Genomic DNA, 15,238 nt, shown 5'->3' with positions numbered 1-15,238 from the left:
TACGCCAATTAGCACAAATGGTAAGTTCCGACAGTGCCTACAAGTGTGCCTACTGGCCGCTAAATAGCAATACCGGTTTCATATGTATACACCTGGTAGTTTGTGTGCAAGAAAGAAGTTGTAACAACTTATTAAACTAAAGATTTCAGCATTCAATCAAATTATCCATATAATTCGCGTTTTTATAAAACAGTATATACTTGTATGTGTTTCTTATTGTTTCTTGTATGTGTATATTAATAAATTATTAAATAATAATTTGTATTATTGCTAAAAAAATGATATTGATGAAATGATCATCAAGCAGAAGCTTAAGAAATGCTGAGCGAAAGAGAAGAAGGAACATTGGCTATATAGATTACATAACTTTTACTTTTCTGCATGATATTTTACAATAATTCGTTGTAAGGATAATAAATAAGATAATATTTTTTCTTTGAACTGTATAATTTGCAAACTGTATATAATTTCAGTATTGTATTCAGTATTAAGAACAAACGACCTTGATTTAAAATAAAAGGTAGAGTATGATGACTTAAAACTTAATAATAAAGTTGCGAATTTTTCAAACAAAGTCCACATGATTTCCTTGCAAGCACTCAAAATATATTTTTAATCAAGAAGATAGTGATTTGCGTACTATTGAAGAGTATCGTGAGAATTAAAAAAAACCCTCCTTGCAAATGATTTTAACAGCTTAAACAGGGTGGTCGCTATAATTCAAGAATAAAAATGTTGTTTCTTTCTTCTATTTTACCCATTTTCAAAGATTTTTCTCGGTAATCAAAATAAAAAATCATGCTTTTAATCCTGTCATTTTTTAATTTGAAACAATTTCTTGTTTTGGAACATTTGAAATATAAACTTGAAAAATTATTTCATTATTATTTTAAGTCGATATTTTAAGCTCAAACGTTTAGTTATACATAAAGAAATAAAACTGAAGCTTTCTTATTTGAAAAAGTTTAATACTAATTGCTTCGAAATTTGGCATTATCTCGAAATGAAACACTCAAAATCGTAAATTATTAAATCATAGGCCTTCGAAATTTTTAAATTTGAATATAAGGCACTTAGGCAAAATGCACCCTTAGGTCTAGTATCAAGTCTTATCCTGGCTTTATCTGAACGGCTTAGTTTCAAAAATCTAATCTGGCCCAAGTCTGGTGCTAGTCGTACTCAAATTTGTCTTTATCTAGACCGTCTTGTTTGGAAGCTCTGGTCTGGCACAAAACTGACGCTGATCAGCAACCGAGAACTAAAAAGGTTCTATTTTCGATTAGAATATTTTTCCTTGAAATATTTCAAAAATGTAGACCAGATTATTCCTGTGTTCCAGAGGAACGTCTGTCAGGTACAGCCTTATTAAATAGACAACTCTATCGATTTGAAATTTGTTTGTAAAATGCGAGTATAAAAATTACCAAGAGGATATGCACATATCTTGAAAATGGTAATATTAAAAAGCGAGGTTTCAAATATGCTATTCATGATGCAAGAGAATAATGAATAATTACAAGTTACGACGCATATAACTCTTCCGCCTTGATGCGATGACACTCGAGGTAAAGCAAAGACCTCATAGTATTTCGTTACACGATCAGGCTTGTTATAATAAGACTATTATATACCAGAAGTCAAAGCAGACTCAAGGCATCTGTCGATAGTCCTCAGTCTAGAGTCGCCTGTATATATGGCTGGAAGATTATCGACAATATCACTACTCGTCAGGAAATCGATGCATGATCAATCATATTTTATAGAAATAGCGCGGATCGCGTCTATTCGATGTTATTTATCGTGTGGGTACCGCTAGGTGCCGGAAAGGTAGAGAGAAGAAAATCTCTACGATGTGCCGGTTACTAACTAAACACGAACATGCTGAGTGAAACGCCAGGATAAATCATGGTTCGTACTTGCTCTGCCATCTTCTCAATCGACATCCACCCAACACTTGATTATAAGGTTCCCCTTCTCGCCAGCTTCCGACTACGTGCTGAAGGGTCAGTTCATTTTAATGTCACACATTTAACTTATTTACAATCAATTGCTCCATGATGCACAATTGTGAATATTTAAAGTATTCTTAAACTATATTTTCTGTCATAACTTTTTAATCTTTTTTTAAAAACTGGTTGAGTGTTGTAATCGACCCTTTTTTAAAAGGACAAAGTGCTGAAGTGGGTGCGGGTGTGGATTATCTCTTGAAATAATCTAATATCTGAAGAGGTATGATGTCGTTTCAGAGATTGAGAGCTCTTATCAAAAAAGCCAGGTGAGCATCAAAGGGTCCAAGTCTATTGTCATGATTTACATCATCAGCAGGTTCAAATGGGCCTGTCTCTTTATACCTACGTGTCCCCAGAGCAGATCTCGTCGTTGGTATCCGGTATCAAGTGCCGCATCATCTGAACCCAAGCACGTGGATACGAACTTGACTTTTTTGGCAGTGATGCATACCACACGTGACATAAAACTGTATCAGTACATCTGTCGCCTAAAATTATCGTTCAAACTTAGTACTCGTTACAACAGAAGACATAATCGCATCAAGTTTTGATATAATTGATAGTTACAGTATTGAAACAAAACTTCATTTGTTGGTACCTAAACTGTTGGTGTCTCATCTGTTGGAACCGAACCTATTCACAACTTCTTTTTTAACTACAAAAATCTATGTTTTTAGGTATCATACCCTATACTATTAGATATAATTAGAATCTTCAAAGTGGATATTTAAAAAAAGTGAAAATTAAAATAAATAAATCACTGGTGTAGAGAAAGCAGAATAAGAATCACGTCATCGTCTCAAAGGCGGAAGTGATTTTCTTTTTCCGAAGATGGTTTTCGATTCGCTTGGCCGCAATCGCAAAAGAGACTTCGACTGCCCAAGATCGATATCATGCACTAGATATCTATACGTAGTCATTACGAAACGTACGTCACCAAGGTAGATTGCAAGGTCTTTCTGTTTCATTAATGCTGACTGTGACTCGGATCATAGCATTATCGGCTAACGCCGCAACGCCCTCCTTGATGCGCACGACTATCTGGAGGGCGATCATGGCACAACGAATGGGCGAGCAAAAGAGCAGGGCATACATAAAGAATTCTGAGGACGCGTATTCGCATAGACTAGATCAAGACAACATCAACACCATCAAACCATCAACAGTCTATGATGCAATCAAAGTATTGAGTTTCGCGTGGGCTGTTGCTTCGTTACATACTCTAAAACTACGGCCACACGCAACTACCCCAATCCACCACTTTGCATTGATGAAAATAATCTACATTTTTTCTCATTTTTCTCATTAACATTTTATCATGATATGCTTCAGAAACGTAACATATAAAGTACACGTATTAATGACAATATAACAACAGTGGATGGCGCATGAGCAAAGAATGTTTATAAAGGATAAAATATCGTGTAAGGTAACGAATAACGAATACTTGACTACTTCAATTAATCACGAATTTCTCAAGTATAAAAAGTTTTATTAAGATTCTATTGGCTATGAGAGAACTAGTACTAAAGAGCCCATTTTTTAAAAATATTTTTCAATCCATCCCACCTTGAAAACGCAAGTTTTTATACATTTGAAGCAGGCGCAATATGCAAAATTCTTGAGCGGCTTGGCCCAGGTAAAAATATTTCGTCTCGATTTTGTTTTTGAATGTCTTCAATATGACTTTAAGACCATAATGTCCGGTTCCATCTCACCAGCTGGATAGTTCAAATATACAGACTTGGCTATCAATTATAGACCCCACCGGTGGGACCTGCTATTTCCTGAAATCAGGTGGCTATGCTAGAACCAGTTGGCATCTGCTAAGGATTAAAATTTTAAACCTATAAAACTTGTAATTTTTTAACAACTCATTTTAAAATGAGAAATTCAGAACCTTAATATCTCAACAACTGCAGGCATATACAATTATCAAATAAAAGATTTAAGCTGTCACATTCCAGAAGTATCTAGTGAACTGTTAGAGATCACAGAAAAAAAAGTCTTGATTCGAAACCAAAAGTGGGCTCGTTTCAAGGTGTAACATAAAGAAGACCAGCTCCGCTAAAAACTAGCATAGCTTGCAATCTTTAGAACGAAGTACTTACAGAACTACTAGTTAGACCCAATGCAGTCTTGAAATTAGTCGGTAGCGATATTATGGGCTAACATCAAGCCACTGCATGGTTTAGAAACTATTTGTTAGCTAGACGTTAGACTAACATCAAGCCGCTGCATAATCTTATAAGTATCCTGTAGCCAGACAGTGGGCTTACATCAAGTCACTATATAAATTTAAAAGAAGTGCTAAATATGACCTGAATAAATCCTGCATTATAAATAAAATTACGACCAAAAAACAGTTTCTTTGAAATAAAAGAAAGTTTCCTTTGATATATTATTATTATTATTATTATTATTATTGAATATATTATTATTTGTTGACGTGGTTTAATTAAGTCCATTGTGCGCAACTATAGAAGCCTTTCTCAGAAATTTGACACGCACGCTCCCTGAACGTCGAAAAAGATTGAGTGCCTGCTCCAATATTGGACACTTTCGTCGAGATAAGTCCTTCCTTAAGGGCATATTCTAAGCCTCAATTAGAACTGACAGAATCCCTATTATACGAAAACTAAAAAAGAAAATGATTTGAAACTCCGATTTTTCAGCGCATGGTGTCAAAACTGTTAACATACTTATTTGTGTTTGTAGTGCACTGTTGTGTAATCTAAAAAAATTATAGCTAAAATTAATTACTTTTCATGGCTTTTTGGTCAGAACTTACCGTTAGAATATGCCCTGCCCTTTTTACAGTATCTCCGGCCAAATACATAAAGATGCGCGTCTGTAGGATATTTCGCGATCTAGTTAGTTATTCACTCGATGAACAGAGTCTCTACTCAAAAAATTAAAAAACAGATAGGATAGGTGAAAGACCAAGTGGGGCTTGTTTGTAGTACAAAAAACTAAGGATTTGCCGTAATCGTGTTTTGTTTTGAACTGAAGACCCTAAATGACTCTTTTATAAGACCTAATTATTGTTCAATTTTAGACATCAGCTTAATTTAAGGTAAAAATAAAAACAAGACCATCATAGAAGTAAAACTTTTATTTCTGTGTAGGACAAAATGGACGCACATCTGGTTTGGTATCATATGTGCAGTCAATTTCGCGTTAGCGGAAAATCAGCGTATGAGACTCTGAGTATATTAGAGCTATGCTTGTGGAAATTGTGTTTTCGTTTTGTATATGTTCCTTTACTATAATCAAAGTATACTCATCTTACGTAAAAAAGGGTCTGAACATGAATGTGTTGTTACCGACGAAGTCCAATTTTAGATAAAACTATAATACCTTTTCGTTATAGGCAGAGAATTAAAAAAAAATTATTTGAGAGCGTATTAGGCATTGTTAAATCGAGAGTTTAGTTGGCTAAAATATTTAAAAAAATTTAAATGTGTCTTTTTCTTTCTTTAAACATTATAGCTCGACAGATTTTCCATCAGTACACTTTTTTTCATAATAATTGATAAACATAGTATCACACTTCAAAGTAAAAAGCAGTATTTTATAGCCAAATAAAGTGACGATCGAATAAAATCTAATACGTTTTCAAATATTTTTTTTTTCAATTAAAAAACGATCTTAAGAAAAAAGTGTCGGCTTAGCCCCACTCTCTCCTAAGAAATATTTATTTAACATTAAGTTATTAGCAAAAGAGTAGTGAGGTGTTATCTGTAAAATTACAGAACCTAGGGAGATAATTTCCATGTAAACGTGTATTTCAATGACATGCATTATCAGAATTCAAAAACTTGTGCTGAAATATATAAAAAATTCTCTCTTAGGAAAAGACAGGGTGCGCCATCTAGACAGGACCTATTTCAATGTTGAATAACTCCGCCATTTTTCAGCCGATTTTGACAAATCAGCCAGATTCTAAAACGACAGTCTATGACATTTTAGATATGGGTCGATTTACGCCAAAAAAAGCGGGCTGAAATTGTAGCGCTGTACATTGAAAACAATCGTTCAACTGCAGTTGAACCATCCATATGCATATCCATATGCATATGCATATCTTAATTCTTTCCACATGCAGAATAGATCTTCGAGGATACCTTATCAGGGAAGTTCTATTGGTAGTGTGGTGGTCCTTTTATAATAGTATGGCGCTTTGTATTTTTACACGAAGAAAATAACTTTAAACATTTAGGTGCAACTTGTTGCTTATTAACACTTCATAAATGTTTTTGGAAGTCAAAAATGTGTAATTTGTCTCAAAAATGGTCTTCTTAGGCTCTTTAGTTACGGAGATGACTCCTCAATACTCTTTTGTTCTTATATTAATAACAATGTACTAGTTATGATTTTGAATGTCACTATTCTGCACAGAAAGAATTAAAAAATTGCCAATTTATTTTTGGAGATTTTCAATAATTTACTTCTAGGGAGTAACAACCATTGAAAGTTAAGCATTTCCGACTATCACTAATCAGCAAAACAGTGCTAATCGATTGAAAAATTTTAAAATAGACATAAATACAGAGAAAAAATTCACCTCTAACATGTCTTTCGTCCTATATTTTAGTACTTATTTCTGCTGAGATTTTCATTATAATTTGTACAAAGATCGTGGAAAATAATACTTTATATTTTTATAAAAAATTGTATATGTCCGTAGTTGTTTAGAACAAAATGTTCTGAATGATTAATTTAAAAATCAGTTTTTACAAAATTGAAAGTTTTATCGGTTGTAAAATTGTCATTCTTAGCAGATGTAAATTGTTTGGTCCCAACCGATCTGGAAATTTCAGGCTCTTTCAGTAGTTATAAAACCAAGAGATAAATAATGATTTCGTGCCTCAAGACAAGTCTGCCAGGTCTTATCTTTGCACAGCTACAGCCATAAATGCAAGAGCAGTCTGTATATCGTCATTGTCTAGCTGGTGAGACGGTACCACACATCTTAGTCTTATAGAGATATTGTAGACATTGAAGACAAAATCTAAGCGAAATATTTTTACACGGGATTTTTTACAAGCCCACTTGGAATATATATTTTCCAATAACGTTCTGCTGAAAAAGAATAATGACAATCCTGCCGTAGAAAAATGTTTTTCGGCCGATAGTACTAGAAAAGTTCCATTTAATTCTATTTTGAAAATTCCCACAAACAATCATAAGATTTATGTTAAAAAAATATACTAATGAAACAGGGCTCCTGAACTTTGTGGTTACTTTAATCCAATTTTGGTAGGATTTTATTAGAACATGACCATAATATTTTATTGTATAATATAATAATATAATATTGAAAAATATATAATCGAAATATTCTATTTTCCCTATTTAAACTTTGAAACAATTTAATTAATGGTTGGTATTTCAGTAAAGATTTCTCTTCTATCATGTACTTCACTTGACACTTTTTTTCTATTCGTGGATTGTATTAGTGGTAATTATCTTGATTTTTCGTCATATTTAATAATATTTTCTATATCTGATTATGGATTTCTTGTGCTGTGTATCATATGAGATAATGAGGATCTAGTTTATAAGTATGACAGTAGAATAACAATGAATGAGTAACTTACGAATTAGACACACATAAGAGAGAAAATATAGCATTATGTAATAAAGTATAAGGTGCGTTTATTGTATAAGCATATAATAACGAATTAATCTAAGGGTGAAGTATACCAACAAGAGCAGCATAAATAAATACATAAACAGTCTCATCAACCTCCTGATGTCATTTATAAATACTATAATTTCTCAACATAATTGATTAATTATGAATAACATAACAATAAATAATAGATAATTCGTTAATGCGTACAATTACTATAAAAAAGCAATAATTATTAGGGAAACATAATTTACCGTCATAATTTATACACTAATGGATCCAAGTGGGGAACCTTACATAACGACTTCGTGAGGCTCTTCGCTTGGGGTGATTGCTAGAGAAATTGATGAGCAGCCTGGGTTGGAGCAGCGTTGTGGAACGAACGTGTTATTTACTTAAATAACACAAGAATTCTAGATCAATCTGAAAATTCTCTATCCCTTCCACACCCTACTCCTTTCCCCTACCGAGTGAGTCACGCGTACCCCGAAAGGGAAATGGCTTAATGCTGTAATAATAATAATAATAATAATAATAATAATTTAATTAATTGAGTAATATTTAAGATATTCCCTATTTTTATATATATTCTCTATTAAATAAAAAAGCCTCGGTGGCTCAGTTGGTTAGACACTCGGACTTCACCTCAGAGGTCCGGGGTTCGATCCCTGAGCCGGTACCTCTAGAAATTTTTCAATGTACCTTTACCGAGGTTCTGGTGGTTCGGAACCCATTTTAAGCTGTAGGTCCCCCCCCATCGTGTACTTGACTGCAACCCAGTCTGTCAATGATGGGGTAAAAACCAGGCTTTGTCCAATATGTCTGGGCACACTGCTCTCATCAGATCACTTGATTGCATTATAAAAATGCGTCCGTGACTGATGATATATACCGGGACAGCACCGTGCAAAAATGATCAAATAAAAAATCAAACTCTAACCAAAAATGCCTTCGACATGTTGGACAGTATAAGCCTGTGACAAAATTTCAACACTGAAATGTTTTTTATAATAATTTATCATTCATATGTGTAATGTAACCATTGTAGGTTTAGGACAGGGCCTCTGTGGGCCTCTCCAGCTTACGAATATAACCGATCGAAGTCCGAATATAACCGATCTCTAGCAATGATAGAGTTATGGCATAAATTATGACATATATTATATGCCATCATTCTACATGTTTTTACTTGTTTAATTTAAAGAAATCCTATCTTTTATAAGAAATCAAACAAATGTTGCTTGGATTGCAAAAAAATCTTGACTGAATTTGGTAAAACACACAAAAATTCACATTTACATTATAAAAACTTATTTTTCTATATAAATGTTTCTACCCCCGATAAGAAGCTTTTATATTTAACAGAATTTACTTTAATTTATTACATAATTTACGATGTTGTCAGAAGAGAAATCGGCTAAGAATGATAGCTTGTCATCTTTCCAAGAAGCCGAAGAATTATGGAAGTGGAAAATTTTAGCCTACAATGTGGATATCAAATTATTCGGACAGTTTTCTTTGTTTCTACTGTACTCGTTAAAAAGTAGTTTCGACGTCTAAATTTGATAACTGAATATTTACTGACTCTGGGTTATCTTGCAAACCCCCGCTCCTCGCGACCGATCATTTAATTTCTGCTTATCTCGTTAATCGCGCAATGCCTGATTCTCAACCAAGCACTTAATGCTGTAAGCACGTCGAAAACGTCTGAATTAAACCGCATTCTTCCCACTGAAATAGTGCGATTAATCTTGTCGATAGTCCCCTGGTATGAGGAATATTATCTGTTTTGAGTATAATGATTTTTTTTCTACGATTTGAAGTACAAACCGGGATCGCGTAAATGCTGTAAGAGTATGGAACGAGCGAGAGAGAAATTCTAAATGGCAATGCTAGAATGCCAATATAAAATATTATATGGTGATGTTCCTAACTGTGACCATAATTTTTATATTTTATTCATTTGAGAACATTAAAATCCCACTTATGTATATTGAACATATTTATTTAATTTATCCATACTTTCTTACAAAATTGCTCACAGATTCTGATTTTTCAATTAATATTATTTGTTTACTGTATTTTATTAGAAATGCACATATTGTTTGATAACAAAATCTTTTGCGTTTGTGAATCTAGATTTTTTTATTGCATAACTGTGAACAGTATGTTTTGTTACTTTTGCTTAGCGCGTACGAGGGACATTGAACTTATATTATCATTCGGAAGATAATTCATGCTTTTTCTAAGGGTAGTATGGAAAAAGTTTGTTCAATAATAGAAAATGTTCTAATAAAATGTACGAAAAAAGCCTCATACATGAGATAGAATCTACGTTTTCAATGCATATTAATAATTTATAAAGAAAATTTTTATTTTTGATGTTGAAGAATTTTTAATTTACACTACGAAAATATTTCTTGATAGACAACATTTTTTAATCTGTATCTTTTTCCCAATTTTTTATGGTCAATGTAAACTTTTAATGCTTCTTATGAGTGAACCCTTGAAAATGCAAAATACAACTGTCCATGGTTAAAAGCATTTTTCCTCAAATTGATCCCAATCTTATCAAAATTCTGACCTTGAGATTTATGTATGGTCATGGCAAAAGATAATTTGATTGGAAACTGTCTTCTTCTGAAAGAGAAAGGTTAAATGTTTTCGCAGAGCAAAGTTACTTTACTCAAATAAATTGTTTCTTCACTTTTGCTCTTCGTAAAAATTTGGCATCGAAATGCATTGTCCTTCATATCATGAATCAGCATTATCGCTCCATTACGAAGACCTTCACTTATACTCATGTTTCTTATAAGCATTACGACTGTGTACTTTCTGAGTTGCAATTCGTGAGGTGGCAAGCTCGGAGAATTCAGAGAATTTAAATACTCTGGTAAAAGAGTTTCGTGATTGATATCACCCTTATCATTAGTTATTTCTGTGCTGTCTATACTGGTGTAAATTTTTTCAGTCTCTGGATCGAGAAGCTCAACAACTTTTTTGTTGATATCATCAACATCTACATTCCTTGCTGAAAGTATAGCGTAATTTGCTGCTGAACTATACCGTTTTTCTCGATCAAAGTTTTGTGTGTGTCCGTCAAAATATTAGAATCAACTGAAGCAATACATTTTTCAGGTACTTGAATAGTTTCAGACGAATCATTCGAAGTTCCAGCACCTATTTGAAGGAGATATAGAGAGAATTCTTTCTCTTCAGGTAGAGCTCGCATATTTTCGGTCAATGTATGAACAGCAAAATTGTTTCACATTTCGCATCTCGTTGCATTTTATTTTACAGGCAACAATTCTCTGAAATCTCCTACAAGAACAATAATCTTACCACCGAATGGCAAGTCATTTTTCATTAGGCCACGAAGAGTTCTATCCATGAACAGTAGCGCCAATCCTATTTGAAACAGGTCGGGCGGGCGCCAAAATTTCAAACATCAAATTAAAGATCTTTCTTCTAGCTTAATTTAAAAATAAATAATTGACAATTTTTCTATACAATAAAGAATCAGAAATTTGAAAAGAAAGAGATATAAGAGATCAAATTACATTGCAAGTAATTTAAAATTAAAACTCTAATATAATATTTTGCATAAATATAAAGCACTCAAACTGTTAAGACTTGAATTATTTATTTTTATCAGTTATTCGAAAATTTCTTAAGGTTACACTCAGCGGCACTAACCCCGAGGAGTATAATGGATGGATAGAGAATATCTTAAATATTACTCAATTAAATCATTGTCTTTTTACAAATTTTCTTTAAAACTTTCAATGTTTTTAAAACATGAGGAAACAGTTTTAAGCCATTATTTAGTTTTTATTACTATAATATTGTAAAATATGGAGATCGAAATAAGAGAAATGGTTAAACCACTCGAAAGTGATCTGAAAATCTAAAAATAATTGAAATGAATGTTATAGGTTGAAAAATTATGTATAGATTCGAGCACATGGCTGGCCTGATGATAAGTTAGACAAATTTCTATTGTATTTATGAAAAACTAATTAGGCAAAACTTATTATTCGATCTTTTTCTACGATAGTTTTGTTGTAATCGACAAAATTAATCAGGATACGTTCTTGCATCACTTATAATTTTCAATTTGAAAAAAAATCATTAGTTATTTAACTCTGATCTACTTGGTCTCCAAATCAAATTTTTTGTTTCAGTTTTATTTATGCTGGCATACAGCAAAGGGATATATTTGAAGCCTTTTTTATACATTTAAAAATTCCAAGATGCTTTCATTTTTTGAATTTTTTGTTCCAGTTTTATTTATTCTGGCATACAGCAAGGGGATATATTTTAAGCCTTTTTTATACTTTTAAAATTTCAAAGGTACTTTCATGTGTAATATTTGCAAGCTCAATTTTTTCCCTTCTTTTAAGTTAGGTTTTATGTTTGAAGATAAATCGGAATACAGGGGCACTGGCAAACGGACAGTTTTATGAACTATTCTTTCTACAGGAAGCAAAGTTGCGGCAATACCAGTAAAAGCCATCGTGTTGACATTTTTTTCTCTGCTCTTAAGCAAGAAATATAACGTGGTGTAAACGAATGTTTTACCAGATCCTTCTGGTCCATCGATGCAAAAACATTTTCCACGAGATTCATCTCCATCTGCTACCTTTAAAATCATATCAACGATTTCTTTCTATTTGTCAATTTTAATCTTCTTTTTCAAACAACGTTTGTATTGAACAACTCTGTCTGAGTAGGACTAACATACTGCCTCGCATTATGGTATCTCTGATTTAACGCAAAAAAATCTGGGAGCATAGTTGTTTTTCGCCATGCTTCTCTAATTTCATCTTCATCTACATTTCGTGGGATAAGCACACTCTGTTAATTTGGCAAATGAATTGGCAATTGTATGACTGCACCACTTTTTTCTTAAAAATGTTTACACAGAATGCGCCAACATGCTTCAACGGGTCCAAAGTATCTCCCTTCGACATATTGGCGCAATTTATCGTGATCTACTGTTTTTTATTTCGTGTTTTCGTTTTCTATAACAATAGATGCAGCGTCATTACCCTTGTAAATATACTTATATATGTCTTTTACAGCATTGTTTGTTGAAACAATTTCAACATTGATGTGGCAATTAAAAATCATGGATAGTGTTGAACAGTATGAGATAACGTATCGATTGTCAACAGAGTAGTTACCTTGTTTTTCGTAGAGAATTCCAGTATCTCTTCTACGATATTTTGGATATTTATTGTCGTCTAAAATAGTTTCAGGCTGAAATGCTTTGAGAAAGTGCTTAGAACATTTTCAATTGAACATATAATAATTTCATGCAAAGTTTTATTCACGCAATGATCAGGAATTTCAGCAGAAACAAATTTGTCTACTTTGAACGCATCAATAAATTTGCAGTTTTGTTTTAAATTAACCAATAAATGCATGTGTGGTAGACCACGTTTCTGAAATTCGATTAAAGGCACATGTTCTTGGACTTCACCAAACAATTTTGGTCTCGTTATTCTGTCAAGCAGATAGTTTTTCTTGATATCAAAAACTCTGGTTCAAATATCAGGCCGATCAGAAGCTTGCTGACCAGGCAACAGATTTTCTTGAATCTCCGTCCAATTAGGATTGCAAGTCATCGTTATGAATCAATTCATTGTTGACATAACCGTCCGCTTAATAGAATTGGATTTATATCCTGACGTACTGCCATTTGATGCTGTACGTACATATCTCTAGTGAGATTTTTACCGCTGTCTTTGAGTTTGAGAACCGGATGCCATCCTTGGGTTCCATGTGGATATATCAAAGGATAAATCCATCGTTTAAAATTCGGATCTAATGTATTTACATACTGAAGGAATTTTTCTGATTTGTTTCTGATTGTTACGAAAGTACCTGGTATTTCTCCATCAGCAGTCATTAAGAAAATCATCGCCGCTTCGTTCGATCTCTGAGGTTTGTATCTACTGCTGTCAATAACTCCTTTCATTAAAAATTTCAATTGAAAATCTGAGATGCTTTTCCTTGTATCTTGTTGAAAATTCTGAGTTTCTTCATGCATCATCACATACGAATGAACAAAAACGTTGATCTCACGAATTTCGTTTCCAAAAGAATACAGAATTTCAGAATCTAGATTTAAGTTTTGACTCCTTCTAGTTTCAGCTGCTTCTTTGCCATATAAAATAAACAGTTGCCCATAACTATGATTTCCATCAGTAGAAGAATTTAAAGTGGTGTTTATTTGATAATGAATTTCTCCTTGTATTTTAAAACAGTAAGGATCATTTCGTTGGACAACCAAGTTACATAAATTCGCAGTAAAGGAAGCGAAAAAAGCGATATTGTAGCCTTTGATTCGTTCTTTGCAATGGCTTGATGTCGGATGCCCACCAAGGTATAATTTTTTAAGAAAATTCGGGAGTGGCGGCAATGTATCTAAAGCAACTTTTCCATGGTCACGAGAATCTCTAAACGAATTGCCTTTATTCGCTACTTTTTCAGCAACAAAATTTTTTGAATGAAGTGCTTCAAATTGAGTCAAAAAACAACTGTCAGAAATATTGAAATTTGAATGATCTCTTTTCTTTTCGTTGGAAGAACTCAAAGTTCTATGAGGAACATTTGGTATTTGATAATTCACGATAAATCCACTTTCAAGATTGGAATGCGAAATAAAAGCTACAGCTTTTGAATTTTGGCAAGCTGAATCGCTTGGTGTAATTTCATAATTGTTGAGTCTTGATTTGGTTTTTTGTTTTTCTGGGTATCTTCTTTTTTATTCCTGTTTTCTCCTCTTGTTTTCCAACAAAAATTCCCTTCTTCTTCTTTTGTACGGACAATTTTTTTTCGACCCATTTCTTCAATAGAATATCAGAATCCATTTAACGTAAGATATATCTGAAGAATAAAATAAATCCAACAACAAACATAAATACTTGAAAAAAATTATGCGTTATAAAAATGCGTTATAAAAAATTATGTGTTATAATTATTATGAATATTTGTTATTTATTGTCCTGCTCAAACTTGTTATATAAAATCAAAGTGTTTTCAATTTCAAATTTATTCCAGATAATGTATAATTGTTTCATACACGGTAAAAAAAATTGAGCTGTGACAGGGATATTATTCCTTATTATAGCCAAACATTTAGCTGAAAACGAACGAAGGAATTTAGAAAGATCCCTGAATCAGCGAAAATGAATATCCTTGACCATTTTCCATATACTAGGGATATCGTATAGTCAAACCCCTAATAAGTATAGCTATAATAGGGATATTAAGAATAGGTGTCTGAAGCTATTATCGGAAGAGCGCCGGTGCATTATGGGAGCAGCGAAATAAAATGGCGACGGTCTAATCGGGAGCAGTGACAGTTGAGATTTACTTTGTATAATTAAACGCCTTTTATCACTTGAAATGTGCGCGATTGTTAATATTAAATGGAGTTTATGATGCAGTGATAATAATTTACATTGGTTTCTATTGTAGCCGATAACTATATTGAAATATCAAGAAACGCGATAAAAACAACAAACTTGACCTCCAAATGCATTACACGGATTTCAGGGAAATTCATTTTCGCGATACCAGA

The sequence above is a fragment of the Belonocnema kinseyi genome, chromosome 8 (assembly GCF_010883055.1).
Source record: "Belonocnema kinseyi isolate 2016_QV_RU_SX_M_011 chromosome 8, B_treatae_v1, whole genome shotgun sequence".
Classification (NCBI taxonomy): Eukaryota; Metazoa; Arthropoda; class Insecta; order Hymenoptera; family Cynipidae; genus Belonocnema; species Belonocnema kinseyi.
Note: the sequence above shows the minus strand (reverse complement) of the source record.